Below are 17807 nucleotides of genomic sequence, written 5' to 3' on the forward strand. Positions count from 1 at the left end.
CTCGCCGGTGCTGAAGGAGTTCTTGGCCCCTACAACCTTGGGCATTATTCTGCATGACTCCCCTCGACAAGGCAGTTGGTGCACCAAACATGCGACTGCGGAGGTCATGATGGTTGCAAGTCCTTTAGTTTCTATGTTAAATCTGTGATTTGATGCTATAGACCTAATATACAGGGTCATGAGAGGTTTCTCCCCCCCGGTATTCATGTGGGTATCCTACCATAGCCTCGATCCTAGTTGCCTATTCTAGGGCATGCTACAGAGTATCAAATTTCTATTGAGTAAATGACATGTGAGTAAGGGGCAATAATTCTTTAATAAACCAATATCATTGATGATTTGGGTCAATCAAGTAGCTTAATTTTCCAATCGTATCCTTAAACCTTTGCATTAGCTCACATGCATTTTCCCCTTCCCATTGGTTGATTTCCCATAATTCAGACAACCCCTGCTGGTTTGTTTAGGGAAGAATAAATTCCTAAAAAAAATCTCGTTTGAATTCATCCACCATTGGGTTTTGTTATAAGGCAAACCATTTGATGAACCATCTCAATGTCCTCTCTCAAAGAGTGGTTTGGAACTCAATCAATTTTGAGGCATCTGGGGTCTGGCGAGGCATCTAGATGGCTTCACATAAGTACCAGTGTTGTTATATGTCCTCATTCCCTTTCCCTGAGAACTCGAGATATCAACTAAAGGATCCTACCATGATTTATTGTCTTTTTGGGAAAAGTATAAATCCCTTAGACCCTAGGTCTGATGAATGTTAGAGACCTGTACTATTATTACTGTTTTTACTGCTACTAGTGTCGACCTTGTAGGTAGCATGCACACCGTGAACCTTTATGACTTTAATTAACTTAGAAAAAAATTGGTTAGGGTTGTAACAAAGTACTAGGGGAATGTTGGGGAAGATACTACCTAATCTACAAGGAGGCGAATCATTACTCCTGATGGACACATCATTCTCAACAAAAAATCTTCTCATAATGAAGTGCATGTCATCCTCTGGGCTTTCCTCAAAGCCTATGGAACCCATCTCGTCTGACGTTCACATATCTACTGGCAGGGTGGAGTCCTTATCACTTCTCTGACTCACTATATCTATAGTCTTCTCTGCTCTTCCTGATAGGCCAACCTCCACTCTATTTCTATCCCTACTACTCCATAAATTTAGAAAACCTCCTTCTTTTTCTCTCTGTCCTGGGTTTCTTAACATCACTCTTGCTTGGTTTAGTTCTTTCTGCCTTCTACCAATCTCTTGTAGAGCTCTATCCCCCCATTTTTCAACTAGCCACGCTCTCCTCTGTGCCCTCAAATATCTATCCCTTCATAATTCATCCATGTCCATTTCTTGAATATTCTCATCTACCCCCACTAGGTAGCATACCCCCTTTAGATCCTTCCCCCAGTACTAGGCTTTTAAGCTACCATAGGTGGGATATGGAACACCAACAAGCTTTCTCCACCATCAACACCTTAACCCACTAAAGGATTTCCCTTAGTAGGTTTCCCCACAACCTTGATTTGAACACGACCTCAACTTTAGAGAAGGACTGATGATCTTCTGCAACAAACTCAATAATGTATCCTTCTAATTTGGTCTATACCCAAAAATTCATAGCTTGCGTTAGATTCGAGTCAAGATGATGTAGTGCAACAAGATCTGCTTGATTCCAAGTACGACAACATCAGTTTTGTCCACTGGTATTTCCTTTTACTTGTAATCTCCATAACCAATTGTAGAGCTCCTCTGGGAAATTGCACCAAAAGATCTCATATTGGTCACTTGAAGGTTCTGAGTACAAGACTTCTTCCTTCAGCTACTTCACACTTCGTCAACAGAGTTGATCTTGTTGAGAAGTGAACCGTTCTATTTGTTCATGCCACCAATCTTGTAGTTCCTTCTTAAAGATCCTCAACACCATGTTCCAAACCCGTTTTGGAAATTTTTAGGTCCCAACAATGGAACCATTTTTTGGTAGAAAAATAATGGAAGGGTTGAGAGCCTGAGTTCATGCGTAGGGGCTAACAAAAGCTCCACTGTAGTCTAGGACAATGCCAAAATTTTCACCTTATCCAGGGTGGATTTTGCATCTCACCCGAGGCGTACCACGACCTTTTTTAGTTAAGGGTTGGAATATAGTATCGAAAACAAGCATATGAAATATATTAATGCCAGTAAATCTAGATCTATGCCCCTTAGGGACTCAATCGTAATAGATCAAACACTTGAAGAGAAAGAGCTTAATAATTGCAACCATATTAAAATTTTTAAAAGCCACACAGACTCGCATGCACAGTAGTAGTGTATCCCTATAATTTATTCTTCTATTAACCCCATCAAAATTACAACATAATGCCCAACTCGAAATCCTCATACATAGAACATGAAACTAATATGAAAGAGCAATACATAATCGAGATTGTGAGAATCAGAGTGAGCTTGAATGTCTCTGCAACAATATTTCAATATATCTTCTATCTCTCCCTCTATTTTTCCCTTCAGCCTTTTTTTAAATTCCTATGATCACCTAGGTTGCTACTTCTCCTCAGATGCTTTGCCCTTATCCTCTTTTAGATGCTTCTACTACTCGACTATTAGTATTCCTTTCTCCTCAGTTGTGGTTGCCTGAGCCTGACTTCTTTGGCCATATTTCTGCAACTGCTAGTCTTCGACGAAATCCTTCATCTTCTCCAGTTTTCTCCTCCACAACTTCCCAATGATTATCTTTGGAAAAATGTGGCCATCCTTCCAATGTGTCACCTTGTTTTCCAAAATGAAGGACCTAACAATTTGCAATTGCAAACTAAATTTGTTGAGCTTAATGGTATCCAAAATGATACCAATGACCCCCCCCTAAGCACAATTGAGGAGTATCCTAGTTAATGAGTCTTTGAAATTTTCAACCATATTAGGTACTCATATACAACATAAATAAAATATAATTTTAGTTAAGAAGGAAAAATCTAGTGGGAATAACAACCCCCCCTCGAAGCTCAAAATAAGAGTGCTTCTTTCAAAAGTTTCAACTACTAAGAACCCATGTCCTTCACTCCTAAGAGATCCCATAAAGTTGTGAATCTTTGTTGCATGAAAATATTGGTGAAGATGTCTATATAATACTCAAAATAATGGAAATCATTCATATCAATTACTAATGTATTCATGTTCTCTCTGATGTAGTGCATGTGAACCTTAATGTGCTTGGTCTGTTGTCTCTAAACCTAGCCTCTATAAAACTTGATTGTATTTTGGTTAATGCATCATATCACTATAGGAAGTTGAACTTGTACACTAATATCTACCAAAATGTCTTAGAAGCAATGGCTTGAATAAAATTGTTCATTACACCCCTATAGTCTTCCTCTACTAATGAAAGAGTAGTAGTTGTATGCTTCTTGCTTGACCAACACATGGGATTGAAACCAAGGTAGAGAACATATCTTAATGTGGATTTGAAATATGTTCTATCACTATCCTAACATGAATCTATGTAACCAAAAATATCCAAGGAAGACCCTATTACATAGTGTAAACCATAACTTGTAGTCACATGTCTAAGAATCGTCTTAACTTCTTTCTAGTTTAGTTCATATTTCTAATGCATGTATCCATAGAGTGCTCGAACTACGTAGGACATGATTATTATAGAATGTGTAAGGTATAAAGTAATCCTAATCAAATATTGATATCTGGTAGAGTACACTAATGATGTAGCATTGTCATCCTCTAGATTAAATCTCAAAAGAAAATACGTAGGAACCTCCTTGCAACCAATCATCTAAAATATGTCAAAAAGGTCACTATCATTTATGTAATGAATCAAACTAATCCTATAATAATATTGGATGATCTCCAAACAAAGAAAAAATGACAAAAATCCGATATTATTCATGGTGGACCTATTTGTATGAAGAGGTGCCAATTCCCAAGTGTTGATCTCTATTAAGTAGTTGTCCTCCTCTCTCGTGGTTGCTTGGATTCCACTGATCCTATGCATAGGTTTGAAGTTTTGATCCAACAATAAAATAACAATGGATATCATGTTAAAGATCCATGATGGCTATATCTTACAGAGTCTTGACAAACTATGAGTAACATATAGTTTCTTCTGTATAAATAATCGATGCCAATATTGTAAAAATGAAGACCTCCATTGCAAATTCAATTGCTAACACTTGGAGTACTCGTCGTAAAATTGACACTTGAATCGACAGATAGAAGCATCGATAGTTTAACACTCCCTTTAGACAAAAATCTCATCCATCACATATTTGACGACTCATATTCGACCTATGAGTGTCGGATCAATAACACTTATGTCACACAATTTACCGATACTGTCAATTAACTAATGCCTAAATGTTAGTTTTTCTCATCAGACAAAATGACTTATGTATCGAATATCTGACTGCAGACTGGTGCGAGACCTACTTGATATTTGATGTTCGGTGTGTCATATATCTGATGATTTTTGGTGTTGCAAAATTGACTTCTAAATGTTGTTTTGTTAATGATCATTTCAGCCTCTTTATGTGTCAGATAATCAATATTTGTACTGTCGAATATTCGATGGTTACTAAAATTTCGACTATTTGACAAAATTCCAGTGATGATTTGATGAGCATTGATGTGTCGGATAGCCGATGCCAAAAAGTCACATATCTAACTAATATCTGGAGGATTTTGGCCCCATTTTTACTAGTGTGTGTGTGTGTGTGTGTGTGTATATATATATATATATATATATATATATATATATATGGTGTAGTATGGATCAATTTTCAATGAAGTTTAGAAATAGGTAAATAAAATTTCCGTTTTAATGTAAAGAGAATTAGTTTTTGTATATCTTGCATATGATATAAAATGAAATGCAAGAAATTTGGGCCTTGCATAATAAACAATGTATTATCCATGGAAAATAAGGAAATTGTAAACATCATATCATGACCATTAATAAATTAAAGTTTTTGGCATCTATACAAGGAGATAACCTTCCTTATAAACCTCTAACTGTAGTATATGATAAAATTGTTTCTAGTTGTAACTGCTGAAGTTTTGGTATTGGATCAACTAAGGAACTTAAAGCAAGAGAATGAATAATGGGTTTGTAGAAACAAAATATTAATATCTTATTATATATATACATAAAAAAATTATGGCTATAATGGGATTCATTACAAGTACTAGTAGGGTTGTAGGTTACAACATTGGGCCTTTTATGGGTCCTAAAACTAAAAAAATTGTTTTATTTATGTCATGGTCATAGTATCAAAGGATTGCTAAAAACAATTGAACTATGTCTGAAGAACACAATGGGAAAACTTACATAGGACCACCTAGAGGTCGTGAGGAACCCAATACTGAGATTGGAATGAATGGCAAAGGAACTAGTAATGCAAAAAAACAAGAATCTGAGTTGTTGCAAGTAGTGTGTAACTTGAAGGTAGAATTAGATAAGATAGTCACAAATTAAAAAAAACTATCCAAAGCTAAAGAAGAACAAGAGGAGACCAATGGTTATTTGCTGAGAAAATTAAAAAAGGATAGAGTCAATAAGAAAAAAATAGAAACTCATAAGAAGAGAACTAGGAGTGAATCAACAAACACAATAAATTCCGTAACATCTCGTGGAAGTATGTATCACGAGTTTGATGAGGAAGAAGAACAAAAATATGAAAGTAGTACTTCTATAGATAGAACTAATTGGACTTCATCTCAACTGCAAGGGAAATATAAAAATATTAGGCCTCCAAATTTTGATGGTGAATCTAAGAAGGAGAAGAAGCATGGCTTCTTAATATGTCCAAGTATTTTAAAGTCTACAATTACCTAAGTAATTTGAAGGCCAGATTGGAAACTTACAATTTGTCTAGTAAGGAAAACTTATGGAGGGAAGAGAAAAAAGCTATACAAATAATTAGAAGTAAAAATATTGCTTGGAAACTTTTTAGAAAATAATTTAAAAAGAAATATCTAACTGAAAGGTATTTTGATGAAAAAAACTAGAGAGTTTCATGAGTTAAGATTAGGACATTCTACCATGGATGAGTTTATTAATAAGTTTATGATCTTGGTGAGATATGTACCATACTTGAAGGAGGAAAAGGATCAAATACAAAGGTTCATTAGTTGTTTTCCATTTTCATATAGGAAAGAAATGAGATTGATAACCCAAATACCATGGATGAGACTATAAGGAATGAAAAAATTTGTGTGAATCAAAATCAGAACAAAGGTGACAACTCAAAAATTTGGATAGCGAAGAAGAATGTGAAATTTAGCACTAAGAAAAAAGGATTTAAGAAACCATATTTTTGAAACATTTTCAAAATTAATCGAGGGAATTATAGTAGAAGTGTGAACCAGCCAAGAAATTTTGGATAGAAAAGTGGATAAGTTGTTGGAACAAGAAATAAAAACTTTTTAGAAGCATCTAGACCACCAATTAAATGTTGGGGTTGCATTGAAAATCACTTGTGGAGATACTGTCTGCAAAACCCAATAAATAAAATAGTAGTAAATAATATGAAAGAAGCTTCAACAATCAATGATATTTCCTGTAACATTCTGCGGATCAGTGCAACATTAGATGAAAGACATGCAGACCACCAATCCACAATGGTGGAAATCCAAGGTAAAATTTCTGAACAAAATGTTTCAATATTAATAGACCTTGGATTTAACTTAAGTTACATTTCCCCTTCTACAATTAAAATGTGTGAACTTAGAAAGGAAAAATAAAGAAAACCATGGTTAGTACAACTAGCCACAAGAACAAAAAGGAAAGTGATACAAAAAAGAAAAAATTGCTTATTAAACTTGAATGAATACTAAACTAAGTTTGAATGTTTTACCTTTGATGTCATATGACATGCTAATTGATATGGTTGGTTAGAATCTCATAAAGTAATTTTGAATTTCTAGGAGAAGTCTTCCACCTATGTTAATGATGAGGGAAAGGACTGCATAGTTAAAGGAGTGGAAAGAGATACATATTTTGGCCTTACAACTAATGAAATGTGTTAGAAAAGGTTGTCAAATGTTTGTTGTTCAAGTTGAGGATTTAGTTGAAAACAAACAAAAATGATATTTAAAAGACTACCCTATTTTGGAGCATTTTTTTTAAGATGTATTTCCTGAGGAGATACCAGGACTTCCTCAAAGGAGAGATATATATTTCACTATCGATCTCATTCCTGGAGTAGTTCTGGTGTCCAAAGCTCCATGTAGGATGAGTTTCCATGAGTTAATGTAGTTGAAGATTCAATTGCAAGATTTGTTAGATAAGTACATAAGACCTAGTGTGTCTCCTTGGGGCACATTAGTTTTATTTGTTAAGAAGAAATATGAGACACTTAGGCTTTGTATTGACTATAGGCAACTGAACAAAATGACCATTGAAAAAAATATCCTTTACCCCTAATTGATGACTTGTTTGATCAAGTCCAAGAAGCATCAATATTTTCAAAAAAATGATCTAAGGTTGAGATATCATCAAATAAGAATCAAGGATGAAGATATACATAAAACAACATTCAGAACAAGATATGGACATTATGAATTTGTGATGTTTCCATTTGGACTCACTAATGCACCAAAAAATTTCATGTGCTTGATGAATAGTGTGTTGAGTACTTTTCTTAACAAATTTTTCATATTATTCATAGATGATATTCTGGTTTACTCTCAAAGGAAGAACATGATCAATGCTTGCATATTGTTCTTCAAACACTTAGAGATAATGAGCTATATGCAAGGTTTAGAAAATGTTCATTCTACCAAGAATAGATTTAGTATTTGGGACATGTAGTGTCTAAGGAAGGGATTGATGTGGGTCCAAAAAATATTATAGCTATTACTAAGTGGCTAGTACCTAAATATGTATCTGATGTTAGGTCACTTATGGGAATTATAGGTTATTATAGAATATTTATAAAGGGTTTTTATAAATTCACCTATCCTATTAGTTCTTTACAAAGGAAGGGGACAAAATTGGAATGGGGTCAAAAGAATTAGGATAGTTTTGAGAAATTGAAGTAGCTATTAACCATTGATCCTATCCTTAAACTAGCATATCCTAATAAAGAATTTGTCATATGCACAAATTCTTGTAAAGAGGGAATGAGAAGTGTTTTATTGCAACATGACCATGTAATAAATTATGAGTCTAAAAAACTAAAGGAACATGAAAATAACTATTCTACGCATGACTTGGGATTTGTAGCCATATACACACTTTGAAAATCTGGAGACATTACTTGATAGGAAGGAAATTTCAGTTAAGGATAGAAAATGTTAGTTCAAATATATTTTTAACCAGCCAAATTTGAATGCTAGGAAAACTAGATGGATGGAATTTCTTAGTGAGTATAATTTTGAAATCGTACATATTAAAGGGAAGGAAATAAAATTGTTCATGCATTGAGTAGAAAGTTACACCAAATATGCGCAATTTCAAAAATAGTTTGCAAACAAATTTTATAAAAATGGATACAAATAACAACAAAATTTGATGAAGAATACATGCAATTTAAAAAGAAAATGCAGAAAATTGAATTATTAGGTGAAGATGAAACTTAATTTTCAATCAAATATGAAGATTTGTTGTTGTTTAAAGGAAGAATTTACTTGCCTAACGTTATGCAACCAGATCACAAACAGAAGAAAAGATAGACCAATGAATAAAAAATTAGTCTCTTCAAGGAGGCAACCTCCTTTACATCACATAGATGAACAATTATTTGATGATACAAATGACAAGACCTCCTTTGAATATATAGGTGTCTAAGGGGTCACAATATAATCAAAGCCTACATAACAATAATAATGTAAGGGCATAACAATAGTAGGATTATATGGGGCACAACAACAAAAATATGGGGGCTACATGGGCACAACAATAACAATAAGGGGGTTACACTAAAAATAAAAATATGGGGGCTACACTAGTATTATAGGGACCTAGCATTCCCCTCTTCTTCAAAAAAATGTTCTGAGCCTCAACACTTGAGTAGTTCTAGATGCTTTTGTATAAAATTCTCATCCTCCCATATGGAATCTTCAGCGGGTAATTTCTTCAACTTAATGAGATACTATGAAATTAATAGATTTTGTAGCTGTCGAGTTCTTGTTTCCATGATTGCTTTAGGCTCCAATATGATTTTTCCTTCCTCATCAAGTTTTGGAAATATTGTTTGAAATGGGAGCTTGTCACTGATAACCTTCTTTAAGCATGAAACATGGAAAATTGTGGGTACTCAGGAATATGCAGCAAGCTCCAATTTGTATGCCATAGTGCCAATCTTTTATAACACCTTATAAGGACCATAGTAATTGGGTGATAATTTATTATCCTTCTTATCTTGCTTGAGGGAAATTTGTTTATATGGTTGTAGCCATAAATATACCCAATCATCTATGTCAAAACTTCTTTCACCACGATGTTGATGTGCCTGTTGTTTCATTTGATTCTACACCATAGTGAGGTTATCCTTTAAGAGTTTGAGAACTTGTTGTTGATGCTCGATGTGATCTTACATTGCTTGAACCTTAAAAATTTCTCTTAAAGACGATGTGATGGACAATGTATGATATTTGTAAAGTTCCATAAATGGGTTCATTTTTGTTGCAATATGGAAGGAAGTGTTATACCACCATTCAACCAGAGGTAACCACTTTACCCATTGTGTTTGTTTATTAGATACAAAGCAATGAAGATATCCTTCCAAACATTTGTTCACTATTTTAGTTTTCCTATAATATTGAGGATGATAATATGAGCTATGAGTTAATTGAGTACCAAGACTAGAAAATAATTCCATTCAAAAATTTCCAGTGAAAATGGGATCTTTGTTACCTATAATAATCTTTGGGTTTCCATGTAGCTTTTCAATTGTTTCCATAAATGTAGTAGCAACTGTACTAGCTTTAAAAGGACGATATAATGCACAGAAGTGTGCATACTTGGTAAGTCTATCACCTACTACCATGATGACACTCTTTCCTTCGGACATGGGTAAACATGTGATAAAATTCATTGATACCTCCTCCCAATGCTGACTTGGAATGGATAAAGGTTGTAACACACCAGGGGTCTTAATAGTTTCAACTTTATTTTTTTGGAAAACCAAACATTTTTTCACAAACTTCTGAATATTAGATTTAAGGTCATCCCAAAAAAATCGTTCTTAACCCTGTGGTATGTTTTTAAAAATCCTGAGTTCCCTCCTAAAGGATAGGTACAAAATTCCAAAAGAATATTTTACTTGAGTTGGGAAATCTCACATAGATATAGGCGATATTTGTAGCATAATGAGTCATTTTTCTAGATAAATGTATTTGATGTATTGGGATCTTGTTTTAACTTTTGAATGACTGTCCACGTCTCTTCATTATTCTTCCATTCCTCCCTTTGCTTGAGTTATCCATTCAGGTTGGGTAATCGAAACTACATAGAGCAATTCTTCCACATCCTCATCCCTTCGTGAGAGTGCATCTGCAACAACATTTTGCTTCCCTTTCTTGTAGATGATTTCAAATTCATAACCCAACATCTTAGTGACACAATTTTGTTGCTCTTTTGAAGATAATATTTGTTCCAAAAAGTATTTAAGACTATCATTGTCCATTTTTACCTTGAAGTTCCTTCCCATTAGGTAAATGCATTATTGCTTTAGGGCATGTAGTATTTCCAACATTCCCTTCTCATGAATAGGTTTGTGTAGATACTTTCCCTTGTTTGGACATCTTTTAAAATAAATGGGTCTTCCTTCTTGCATTAAAACAACACCAATTCCATTTCTCGAGGCATCACATTCCACCATAAATGTTTTTGTGAAGTTTGGAGTAGCTAAAACTAGAGCTTGGCGCATTGTCTCTTTAAGATGTTCAAAGGACTTAGTTGCTTCTGGAGTCCAAAAAAATGCATATTTCTTCACTAATGTTGTTAGAGGTGCAACTATTTTCCCATATTTCTTAACAAACTTGCGATAATACCTTATCAACCCAAGAAAACCTTGAATATGCTTTAGGGTTGTGGGAATTTTCCATTCCTTGATTGCTTTAATTTTGTTAGGATCTACCTTAACACCCTCATGAGATACAATATGACCCGAATATTCCACCTCTTGTACCCAAAAGAAAAATTTGTAGGTTTCTGCATATAATTATTTCTCCTCCAATAGTTTGAGTACCCTGTTAACATGTTTAAAATGATCCTTCCAAGACTTTTTGTAGATTAGTATATCATCAAAAAGTACAAACACAAATTTTATAGGGAAGGGTTTGAAAATGGAATTCATCAAATCTTGAAATGTGGAAGGTGTATTAGTAAGGTCAAAAGGCATGACTGAAAATTCATAATGACCTTCATGACTTATAAATGTTGTTTTCGGAATATCTTTAGTATTCATTCTAATTTGATGATATCCTAAACGAAGATGCAAATTTTATGCAACTAGATCATAAACAGAAGAAACGATAGATCAACGACTTGAAAATACTTGAAATTAGCCTCTTCAAGGGGGAAACCTCATTTACATCACATAAATGAATAATTATTGGATGATACAAATGACAAGGCCTCCTTTGTATATATAAGAGTCTAAGGGGTCACAATATAATTAGATCCTACATAACAATAATAATGTAAGGGCACAACAATAACAATAGTGGGCTTCTATGGGGCTACATGGGCACAAAAATAACAATAATGGGGATACACTAATAATAAAAATAAGAGGGACACACTAACAATAACAATAAGGAGGCTACACTAGTATTATCGGGACCTAACACCTAATGACCCAAAGTTGAAAATAATTGTGTTATATGAGTTACATAAGAAACCAACAATTGGTCATCCTAGTTATCAAATACTGATAACTTTGTTGAGGAAGGATTTTTGTTGGCCTAACATGAAAATAGAGACATTAGAATATGTTTCCAAATGTTTATACTGCCAACAAGTGAAGGCTCCACATCACCACCTAGTAGGATTGTTGCAACCTTTGCCTATTCCAGAATGGAAATGGGAAACCGTATCCATGGATTTATTACTGGACTGCCAATGATTAGGAGGAAACATGATTCAATCATGATAGTAGTATATAAGTTTAGCAAATATGCCACTTTATTCCTATTAAATCTACCTTTAAGGCTATGAATATAGCATAAATTTTCATGAAGGAGATATTTAGACTTCACGTTGTGCCCAAAACTGCGATTTCATACCGTTATGCCAAATTCACTTCAAAATTTTGGAAGGGATTATTTGAAGGAATGAGAACCAAGTTGAGCTTTAGTACAAACCTATCACCCTAAAACTAATAGTCAAACAAAAAGAACTAAACAACTACTAGAAGATATGGTAAAAATGTATGTTATGGACATACCAACTAAGTGGGAAGACAACCTTCACCTAGTTGAGTTTGCTTATAATAATGGGTACCAAAATTATTTGAAGATGAGTCCTTCAAGTTACTGTATGGCAGATGATGAAAAGTTCCTCTAAGCAAGGATCATCCTGAATATCTGTTAGTATTAATACCAGATATGTTAAAGTAGATGGAGGATGTGGTTAAACAGGTAAGAAATTATTTAAAAACAACACAAGATCAACAAAAGATTTATGTAGATATGAAAATATTTAAAAAAGAATTCAATGTGGGATATCATGAGTATTTAAAAGTGAAACAAAAAAAGCGTAGTTAGACTTGGAAAATGTGCCAAGTTATCACCTAGATACTATGGACATTTTGAAGTTTTAGCCAGAATTAGACCAATTGCTTATCAACTCATCCTTCTAGCAAATATAAAATTTCATAATGCTTTTAATGTATATTTATTAAAGAGTTATGTACATGATCAATCTCATATAATTGATTGGAATATTGTATAAGTGGAACCAAAGGGAGAGTTCTTGGCAGAACTACTATGTATTCTAGACCAAAGTGTAGTCATGCTATGGAATAGAGACATAAATCAATTGAAAGCTCAATGGAAACATTCTAATCTAGTAGAGGTGACTTTGGAATTGGAGGATGCTTTAAAAGAAACATATCTATCTCTACTTTAACAAGTTGGAATGGATTCCAGTTAAATATGATTAAACATCGATATGGTGTCAAATTCAAGCAGGGGAGGATGTTACATCCCCTGACCCGGGGATTTTTGTAAATATTGTATATATGTGTTTTCATTTTCGAATGTTTGAAGTATGAAATACAGATGAATATTTAATTATCAGTATTTTTTTACTGATAATGATTGATTATAAATATGTAATTATGATGTTTTTGTTTTTCTAATAAAGAGGTCTGGAAAAATAATTCTGGAGTACTTTTGGCTGAAGGAGATGAGGTTGCAAATTGGTGAAGAACATTAATTACCCATTAATAATTTGTAGGCGTCTAATTTGGATAATTTAATTCATTGTGAAAATTATGAAAATTGACCAATTAATTGTTTCCCTAAAAGACATGACACTATCTTTGAGAGTGGGAAACAAAAGCTCATTGATGAGCTAGTAACTACCTTCCACTTATTGCTGAGGTGGAGGTAGTTACCAACCACCAAAAGAGTATTTTTGGTCTATTTGGTTTTGTCTCTTATGCTATGGGAAAGAGAAAACTTAAGAGAAGCAAGTGAGAAAAAAACAAAAAGAGTTGCAAACCTGTGCTTGGGGGGGTATTTTTAGGAGGAAGTATCAAGACTAGGAGGAGCCAAGTACTTAATTATTAATTTTCCATACAATAAATTTCAAGTGGGTATTCTTGCCGTATGTTCTGTTTAGAAAATTAAAATATATAGTTGTGTTATGATTTTAAGTCTATGTATTTTATGTATTGTTGGAAATGATGAAAAATTTGAAATGATTACGAGCACTTGTTCTATTTACTTTGTGCATTGCTAAAAGATTTGAAAGTAATAGTTAAAAATAAAATGAGATGATGAGGAATTTACTTTTACTCTTGAAATATTTCTTGTATTTATATTATAGTAAAATGTTATCTAAGTTATTTCAAATTGTAAGACACACAAAGAGTGATAGAGTTATAACTTGAATCCATGATTATTTCCTTCGTAATTAAAGAACTCTAACATAACTAGGGATTTAGGTATATATGAAAGAGTAACTAAATATGAACATAGCTTTCCCTACTTGTAAAGATAAAATATTAGTGCAGTTGTGTATTGTAACTTAAATCTTCCTATTAAGAAATTAAAGGATATATATAATGTATAAAGTAGTTTTTCCTATTAAAATATTAAAGTATATATAATGTACTTCTTTATATCTATAAAAGGTTACACATATAGTTAAGGAAGTTATATGGAAACATGGTGAAAATATTTAACATTAGAATTTGAAAGAATGAATTACAACTTGAATTTTTTCAGGAGTAAAATACAGATGTTGTATCCCAAATATTGATCACCTAAATATGATAAGTGATATTATAGTTATGAATTAAGAAAATATCAAGGAATATTAGTTGTTAAGGAAACAATTATTAAATTATTAGAAACCACAAATAATGTATCCAAGAAGGCCAACATAGAAATATATAATATATGAGGAGGAAATGAATTTAAACAAAATTATTTCCATATTTATCATTCAAAATAAGCGCAAACAAAATTATCAATTAAAAGAATTTCTATCAAGCAGTTAGGGTCTAAAACATTGACCTTAGTATAATTTACATCTATGGGAAATGTCATAAGTTGAAATACAAATATAGGCATTTGAGCCTGATGTTTACAATTCTTCCAACAAACTGGAAGTGTAGAGCATTAATACACAAAACATTTATAACAAATTGTGTAATAGAACTCTGGCAGCCAAATCATAGACATAGGAACTAGGTACGAAACATCTGAACTGCTAAAGGAATCAACCGTCTTATGAGTTGGATAAGAAAGACATAGAACTGGAAACATCAAAGCGCAAAGTGATATAAATAGTTGTGTCCTCTCCTCTCTTTTTTATCGATTCAAAGCAATTTCTCTAAAGATAACGATTTTTCTTTGGTTTTCTGATTTAAGTATCCTTTAGTTTTTGTGTTCTTGCATAAATGTATACTTGTGCCTTTAAATGAACCATCATTCACAAAAAAATCCTCTAAATGATGAAACACACACAAAAAACAAAAAAATGCACTCAAAAAGTGTTGTTGCTTAGATGGAATGGCTGTTGTTCCTTAAGAGGGATAGCAAAAGAACATCTGCACGCAAAAACCGTGGTTCCTTTAAGAGGAACAACAACCAAAGAAAAAAAATACACTCAAAACTGTTGTTCCTTAAGAGGAACAACAGTTGTTCCTTAAACGGAACAACAAATAAAGCAAACGCGAAATAAAATACAGGTCCTTTGGCGGAACAATCTAAGATCATTAGAAATCAAAACTATTGTTCCTTCGGAAAGAATAGCAAAAAGAAAAAAACGTGAAAAAAAAATGAAAGTGTTGTTCTTTCGGAAAGGAACAGAAAAATTGCGAAAATGTTGTTCCTTTGGAAAGGAACAGCAAAAATGCGAAAGTGTTGTTCCTTCGAAAAGGAATGACAAAAAACGAAATTGTTTTTTGGAAAGGAACAACAAAAATGCGTAAATGTTGTTCATTTGGAAAGGAATAGCAAAAAAACGAAAGTGTTATTCCTTCGAAAGGAATAGCAGAAAACGAAAGTGTTGTTCCCTCGGAAAGGAACAGTGAAAAACGAAAGTGTTGTTCCTTCGAAAAGGAACAGCAGAAAATGAAAGTGTTGTTCCTTAGGAAAGGAACAGCAAAAAACGAAAGTGTTGTTCCTTCGGAAAGGAACAGAAGAAAAACGAAAGTGTTGTTCCTTTGGAAAGGAACAACAAAAAAACAAAAGTGTTGTTCCTTCGAAAAGGAACAACAAAAAACAAACGTGTTGTTCCTTCGGAAAGGAATAGCAAAAAAACAAAAGTGTTGTTCCTTCGGAAAGGAACAGCAAAAAATGAAAGTGTTGTTCCTTTGAAAAGGAACAACAGAAAAATGAAAGTGTTGTTCCTTTGGAAAGGAACAACAAAAATACGGAGATGTTGTTCCTTCGGAAAGGAACAACAAAATGTCAAGATGTTGTTCCTTGGGAAAGGAATAGCAAAAAGGTGGAAATGTTGTTCCTTCGGAAAGGAACAACAAAATGCAAAAGTGTTGTTCCTTCGGAAAAGAATAGTAAAATGGCAGAAATGTTGTTCCTTCAGAAGGGAACAACAAAATGCAAAAGTGTTGTTACTTCGGAAAGGAACAACAAAAAGGCAGAAATGTTGTTCCTTCGGAAAGGAACATCAAAATGCAAGAGTGTTGTTCCCTCGGAAAGGAATAGCAAAATGCAAAAGTGTTGTTCCTTCGGAAAGGAACATAAAAATGCAAAAGTGTTGTTCCTTTGGGAAGGAATAGCAAAAAGGCGAAAATGATGTTCCTTCGGAAAGGAACAACAAAATGCAACAGTGTTGTTCCTTCGGAAAGGAACAACAAAAAGGCGAAAATGTTGTTCCTTCGGAAAGGAACAGCAAAATGCAAAAAAATGCAAAAATGCAAAAATTTGTACAAAAAGTAGTTTATACAAGCAGAAAAGAAAAATTTATGTACAAAATTTAAGAACAAAGAAAATTTTTAGTGAACCAATGTCGAGGAGGGATTATTTTTCTCAATAAGAATCTACATATCAGAATCTTCCTGGACTTGCTAGTAAAAGGATTCTCGAGTAAGCGTTTATGGTCCAATCGCACTCGGTGGCCATTTTATTTAAAGGTATGTCTAGATCCGTCAATAGTAGTCAAGGTAATGGTGCCATTGTCATGCACTTTCTGGATTTCATACGGTCCAAGCCATCGAGTCTGAAGTTTTCCCGTAAGATCCTGAAACTTGGAATTGTATAGGAATGCCCAATCTCCTTCAAGGAAGATTTTCCTTTTGATCAGGGTGTCATGCCATTTTGCTCTCTGCTGTTGAATTAATGTAGTGTGTTGAAGAGTCGAGAGCCTAATTCCATCTAGCTCGTTAATTTGTTGTAATATGTTAATCTAGGCCTCATTTAAATCCAGATCGATATCCTGTGATGTTCTTAAAGTTTGTATTTCGAACTCTATTGAAAGATGGGTTCCTTTCCAAATGCTAGCTGATATAGTGAATAATCGATGGTGTTTCTCCACGTTGTTCAATATGCCCACAAGGCCTCCGGCAATCTTGAAGCCCAATCACACCTGTGTGATGCAATGGTTTTTGTCAATATTGCCTCGATCACTTTATTCGTGCTCTCTACTTGGCCATTTGCCTGTGGGTGATACGGAGTGGTAATTTTGTGCTGAATGTGATAAATTTTTAATGTTGTAACGATTTTATTACCTACAAACTGTGGTCCTCCATCTGTGATTATGTCCCTAGGGAGGCCATATCATACAAATATTTGGAACAAGAAATGAATCACAGAGTCCTCTGTAGCTCTTGGAAGTGCCTCTACTTCAACCCATTTGGTAACATACTCTATTGCTACTACAATATATGTTTTCTGATTTGATGATGGGTTGATCGAACCAACAAAATCAAGCGCCCAATGCTCAAATGGTTCGATTACTAACTGTGGGTTTAAAGGCATTTCATCAAACTATCCAGGGCATCCTGCTCTTTGGCAACTGTCACAGGCTTGAACAAATTTCTTAGCGTCTTTAAAAATTGTGGGCCAGTAATAACCCGTTTGCAAAACCTTAAGACCAGTCCTTCGATCTGCGAAATGTCTGCCACATGGTCCATCATGACAAGCTTTGACAATGTCA

The sequence above is a fragment of the Pinus tabuliformis genome, chromosome 3_2, assembly GCF_031772625.1.
Source record: "Pinus tabuliformis cultivar Carrire ecotype Pingquan chromosome 3_2, CPIR1, whole genome shotgun sequence".
NCBI classification, from domain to species: Eukaryota; Viridiplantae; Streptophyta; class Pinopsida; order Pinales; family Pinaceae; genus Pinus; species Pinus tabuliformis.